The sequence below is a fragment of the Lithobates pipiens genome, unplaced genomic scaffold (genome assembly GCF_037356315.1).
Source record: "Lithobates pipiens isolate NorthernLeopardFrog02 unplaced genomic scaffold, aLitPip1_a1.2 Scaffold_27, whole genome shotgun sequence".
Classification (NCBI taxonomy): domain Eukaryota; kingdom Metazoa; phylum Chordata; class Amphibia; order Anura; family Ranidae; genus Lithobates; species Lithobates pipiens.
The window spans coordinates 11,595,882-11,602,037 of record NW_027507788.1 but is presented as its reverse complement, the minus strand read 5'-3'; positions in this window follow the sequence as shown (position 1 = coordinate 11,602,037).

Here is a 6,156-nt window from a genome sequence, read left to right as displayed (position 1 = left end):
CAATGGGTCATGTTTTCAGGCTAGCCATTATTTTGCACAGGGGATTTGATCAGTTTAACTGCCTTAGTAGTTACCACAGCCGTTTCATCTAAAGAAAATCCTGAAAACATGACCTGTTGGGGCATTAGGTGACTCTGGGGGGATCCCATACATCTCCAGAATAAAGAACCTGCCCTCACAAAACATGTAGAAAATAATTTCTATTGCCATCTAGTGGCCAAAATATACATATTTTTCCTTACACATTGCCCCAATTCCAAAAACTTGGGGCGCCGTGCCGAATCTACATAAAAACAGAATGAAATGATTTGCAAATCTCATAAACCCATATTTTATTCACAATGGAAAATAGAAGTCATAGCAACTGTTTAGGCTAAGAAAATGGACCGTTTTAAGAGAAAAATATAGGGTAATGCTGACATTTTTGGCAGCAACAAGTCTCAAAAAAGTGTACAAAAAGCTGGCTAAGTGGGTGATACTACCAAGGATTTTTTTTTTTCATCTCACTCTCAAGCATTTTTCAACTAATTTGGGTAATTGTCAACAGGTCAGTAACGTGACTGAGTATAAATACTGAATTATGGCAACTAGATGGAGCTGCCAATCAAAGGAAATCAACCTTTAAAGTGAGTTTAACAAGACATGTGGCCACTTCTTAAAATTAGAAGAAAAGAGGTTTAACCTTAAACTACATAGCGTGTTCCTTACTGTAAAGCCTCGTACGCATGATCAGATTTTCCGCCAAAAAAACTGTTGGAATTTTGTCGGAAGGGTGTTGGCCCAAACTTGTCTTGCATACGTACGGCCACACAATTGTTGGTCAACAATTATGAACGTAGTGACGTACTACGTGGTTTTTCAGATCTGTAGCGCCACCCTTTGGGCTCCTTCTGCTAATTTCGTGTTAGTAGAAGTTTGAGTGTTGAGTGTTTGCGTTTTTCATTTAGCGCTTTTCAGTTTGCACTTTTCATTTCATGCTTTTCAGTTTGTTTCTGAACGGCCGTTCATCAACCAGACATGTTGCGGAATCGGAGGAGATAACGTGTTATTTATTATTGTTTTAAATGAATAATTGCGCTAATATTAACCTACTAATATTGCACAGTGTACCACCGAATTAAGTGAATAATTCTGAACATATAGTGAACCATACAAAATATAAGAAATATATAAAATTCCTTCTGTGTAATGGTAACAATAGAGCAAACTTTTGCCACAGGTAAAAGAATATCACATTCCACTGTGTACAAACCAAAGTCTCTGCCAATAAATTCACATATGTGGGACTAGATAATCAAGCCTTAATGAGTCTTCTGAGTAACAGATGGTTCATTCAGAGATTTCACTGCTAATTCCCATGGATGAACTTCCAACTTTCAGCAAGCTTCCATTACATAAAAAACAAAAAACAAACAAGACCATTTCGGGTGAACCTCACTCACACTTCCCTGCAGGATCGCATATGAAATGATCAGTTGCATTCAGCATAACGCTGGGATCTCCTCATACGCCGACAGTGCACACAAAACACTGCTGGTGACGTCACAGGCTCCTCCTCTTATTTATTATTGGCCTTGGAGTTATTGCTTTTGATATAATTTTTTTGGTTGAATAATAATGATTTGATTTGTTATATTTTCTATATTTTTGGATGCATAGAATGCACTTTTGGTTAAGTTCTATTGGCAGATAGCATGTCTAATTTTATTTGATGTATTTTTTTAATGCACAATAAAAAAATATTGTGTAGAATAATACTTGGCTGTGTGTTTTACTTCAAATGACAGTTTGGGAGTAGGCAGTTACATTTTAAAAAATACAATGAAAAATTAACAAGGGACACCAACATAGTTGTATCTTTGATCTTATAAACTACAGGATAATGGTGTTGTGGTAACTTGTTCCAAATAAGAAAAAAAAGCAAACAAAACAAAAGCATAATAATATTATTCTTGATATCACTGGAAAAAAAAAGCCTTTGAAAAATTAATTTGCAATAACTCCATCAGTATCGCCAGCAAAGCAGCTTCATTATCATCCCATTACAGAAGAAGAGAATTGTGCTCTGCATTTCCAGATCTCATAATTTGCCGCGTCACGAATGTTAATTCTCTATTACGAACGCTAGTTTACAAGACCGACCGCTTCTGGCCGTCCTTGCTTTCGAGCACGCGTGTTTGTATTTTTCACTTTTGTCCGACGGACTTGTGTACACATGCTCAAAAAATCCGACAACAGACATTTGTCCGTGGAAAATTTGACAACCTGCCATCCAACATTTGTTGGGCGGAAAGTCCGTCAACAATTGTCCGGTGGAGCGTACACGCGGTTGGATTTTCCACCAACAGCCTGTCATCACACATTTCCCGTTGGAGAATCCAATCGTGTGTACGAGGCTTAAGTGCGGCAAGGATGTGGAATTCCCTTCCACAGGCGGTGGTCTCAGCGGGGAGCGTCGATAGTTTAAAAAAACTATTAGATAAGCACCTGACCGACCGCAACATACAGGGATATACAATGTAATAGTGACATATAATCACACACATATAGGTTGGACTTGATGGACTTGTGTCTTTTTTTTTCAACCTCACCTACTATGTAACCTATTAAAGCAAAATATAGCCAGAATTTTTTTATGCCGGGAATTTATTTATGGAGATTTGTAAAGTTAGGATAGAGAGAGTTAAGACTGAAAGAAGCAGATCAGCAGAATTTATGATCTAATTGATACAAGGATAAGGAGGAGCCCAATTAAATAGCATTGAGACATCATAGCCTCCCAACCTATTAATTATCGCGCTCAGTGTTTGGTGCCCTGGGCTTCCTTATTGGCACGTTATATTGATGGCAAAGTAATATTATGCATACAATCATGCGAATCCTACAAGCAGAGAACCGGGAACTAATTACTGCGCCGCTCCCATATGACGCCTCAGGATAATGCAACCACTTTCCGGCCGTCATTCTGCTATATAGCGGGCGGGGAGTGGTTAAATATCTCCATAGGCGACACTTAATGAGCCTTTATTGGTTACCAGTTTGGAGATACACAGAGAGCCATCACAGAGGCCGCGGCACCCCTCGCTTTTTCTTTTAATGGAGATTTTTAAAGCTAGGAGAGAGTTAGGAATTGCAGAAGCAGGTCAGCTAAACTTCTGATCGAATTAATACAAGGAAAAGGAGGAGCCCAATTAAATTGGCATTGAGACATCATGGCATCCCAACCTATTCATTATAGAACTGAGTGTTCCGTCCTCTGGGCTTCCTCATTGGCACTTCATGCAAATCCCAGCAGAGAACTAGGTAGGAACTAATTAATGCGCCACACCCATCTACTGTATGGGCACACCCATCTACTGTATGGCCACACCCATCTACTATATGTCCACACCCATCTACTATATGGCCACACCCATCTACTGTACGATCATATCACCACCCCTCATCCTATATAATCCCGAACCCGGCCATACCTGATACAGGACCCTCCGACTACTACACCACACAGGTCAGTGCCACCTCCAGATATTCCATCATTTTCTAACTCCTTACAAAAGGCTTCACTCATCAACTTATTAATTCTGAGATATATTTATTTAAATGTTATTTTACAGCTTTCTTTGTATCAGGAAATGTTTGCAAAGAGATCTGCAACACTGTTATTGTAATGTAACACAGGATGAAAAAAAAAAGGTGAAAATGGGTGCATCTGAAGTATATCTAAAGACAAAACCTTTTTTTCTTTTATAGAGTAGGCCAGGGATAGGCAATTAGCGGACCTCCAGCTGTTGCAAGACTACAAGTCCCATGCCTCTGTCTCTGGGTGTCATGCTTGTGGCTATCAGAGTCCGCTAATTGCATATCCCTGGAGTAGGGAATTATTATAACTCCAGTTTGTTTAAGAGTGTGATTATATCAATCATGTTGTATATAAATATCCATATAACACTATACATGTCTGTCTCATCTGTAGAGCTCGTCCTTTCTCTTTGTTACAACAACTGATAAACTCTTGGTAATCATGGGGCCATCCTCTGGATTTCTAATGGTACTAATTGGTGAGTAGAAATCATTTGTAAAGTCTGATTTAGACTCAAATAACACTTGTGTGACTTCCATTGCCACTTTACAGTGCGACTTGATGAGTTTGATGCAATTTTTATGCGACTTTGGCTTTGACCAATGATAACATACATGGCGTGACACAATTCCTTTTCCTGCCACAGTAATGGCTAGGGTTAGGCTAGGGTTCGGGTTATGCCTATGGTTAGGCTCGGATTAGGGTTAGGCTAGGGTTAGTCTAGGGCAGGAGATCTCCAAACTATGGCCCTCTAGTTGTTTAGGAACTACAATTCCCATCATGCCTAGTCATATCTGTGAATGTCAGAGTTTTACAATGCCTCATGGGATGTGTAGTTCTGCAACAGCTGGAGGGCCATAGTTTGGAGATCTCTGGACTAGGGTAAGGGTTATGACTAGGGTTAAGCTAGAGTTTGTGATATGGCTAGGGTTAGAGTTAGGCTAGTTTTGGGGATATGGCTAGGGTTAGTCTATGGTTTTGGTTATGACTAGGGCTATGGTTTGGGTTATGGTTAGGGTTAGGCTAGGGTTTGGGTTATGTAGGATTAGGCTAGGGTTCGGGTTATGTCTATAGTTATGGTTATGGCTAGGGTTAGGCTAGGGTTTGGGTTAGGTAGGATTAGGCTAGGGTTAGGTTTATGGCTGGGCTTATGCTAGAGATAGGTTTTGGGTTAGGTTTGGAATAGGATTATGGCTAGGGTTAGTGTTATTGCTAGGGTTCAGGTTAGGCATAGGTTAGGTTTAGTGTTATGGCTAGGGTTAGGCTTGGGTTTGGGTTATGGCTAGGATTGGGTTTAGGGTTGAGTAAGGCTAGTTTTTGGGATATGGCTAGAGTTAGTCTATGGTTTTGGTTATGACTAGGGCTATGGTTTGGGTTATGGCTAGGGTTAGGGTTAGGCTAGGGTTTGGGTTATGTAGGATTAGGCTAGGGTTCGGGTTATGTCTATAGTTATGGTTATGGCTAGGGTTAGGCTAGGGTTTGGGTTAGGTAGGATTAGGCTAGGGTTAGGGTTATGGCTGGGCTTATGCTAGAGATAGGTTTTGGGTTAGGTTTGGAATAGGATTATGGCTAGGGTTAGGGTTATTGCTAGGGTTCAAGTTAGGCATAGGTTAGGTTTAGTGTTATGGCTAGGGTTAGGCTTGGGTTTGGGTTATGGCTAGGATTGGGTTTAGGGCTAAGGTTAGGCTATGTTTAGGGTTAGAGCTAATTTCTCTGGCAAAAAGGACACTTTGTCGGGTCAATTTGCTCGGGAGGGACTTCTCTGCAGTTGGGATGAGCCGGTGCAGAGGTCAAAAAGCATACTATGTGATTGTTTGTGCTTTGCAAAGTTGTACACATGTCACAAGTATATCCTACAGGTGCGACTTTCATGCGACTTTTGAGGTTTTACATTGAAGTCTATGCCCCAGCATCAGAAGTTAGTTTTAGTAAAAATGATCCCTTCTGTGGGCCCCAGCATTGGTGTCAGTAGAAGGAATACACCCCATCCCAGCACTGAGGTCAGGGGGCAAAATATACCCCCCTGGCATTGGTATCAATAGAAGTAATAAAGGTCCCAGAGCATTGGGGACAGTATAATAAATAGAAAACCACCTCCTCACTCAGAATTGGTGTCAGTGGGAGTAATAAAAGTCCCCCAGCGTCGGGTATATGTAAGAACCCCCATTCTCAAGCTTTGGCGGGGTCATAAAATAAAATATCTCATGGCACTCGTGTCTAAGGGGGTAATAAAAATCCCCCAGCATTGGGGTCAGTGGGAGTGATAAAAGACCTCCTCCCCCATAATTGGGGCCCCTTCCTCTCCTTGTGTTGGGGTCAGAAGGAGTAATTAAAGTGCTCCCCAGCATTGGGGTTAGTAAGAGTAAGAAAACACTCCCCCTGGCATTGGAGTTAGGGTTAGAGTTACTGGGAGTAATAATATAGCCCCCACTTCCCATCAATGAGAATAGTAACCCCCCCATCAGCATTGGGGTCAAGTAATAAGACCCCCCCAATTTCCAGGTTGCAGGAACACGCTGTAGAGCCGGGTTTAATTTCTATCTGGATCCACCCCACCTGTTCTTCATGGTGATGGG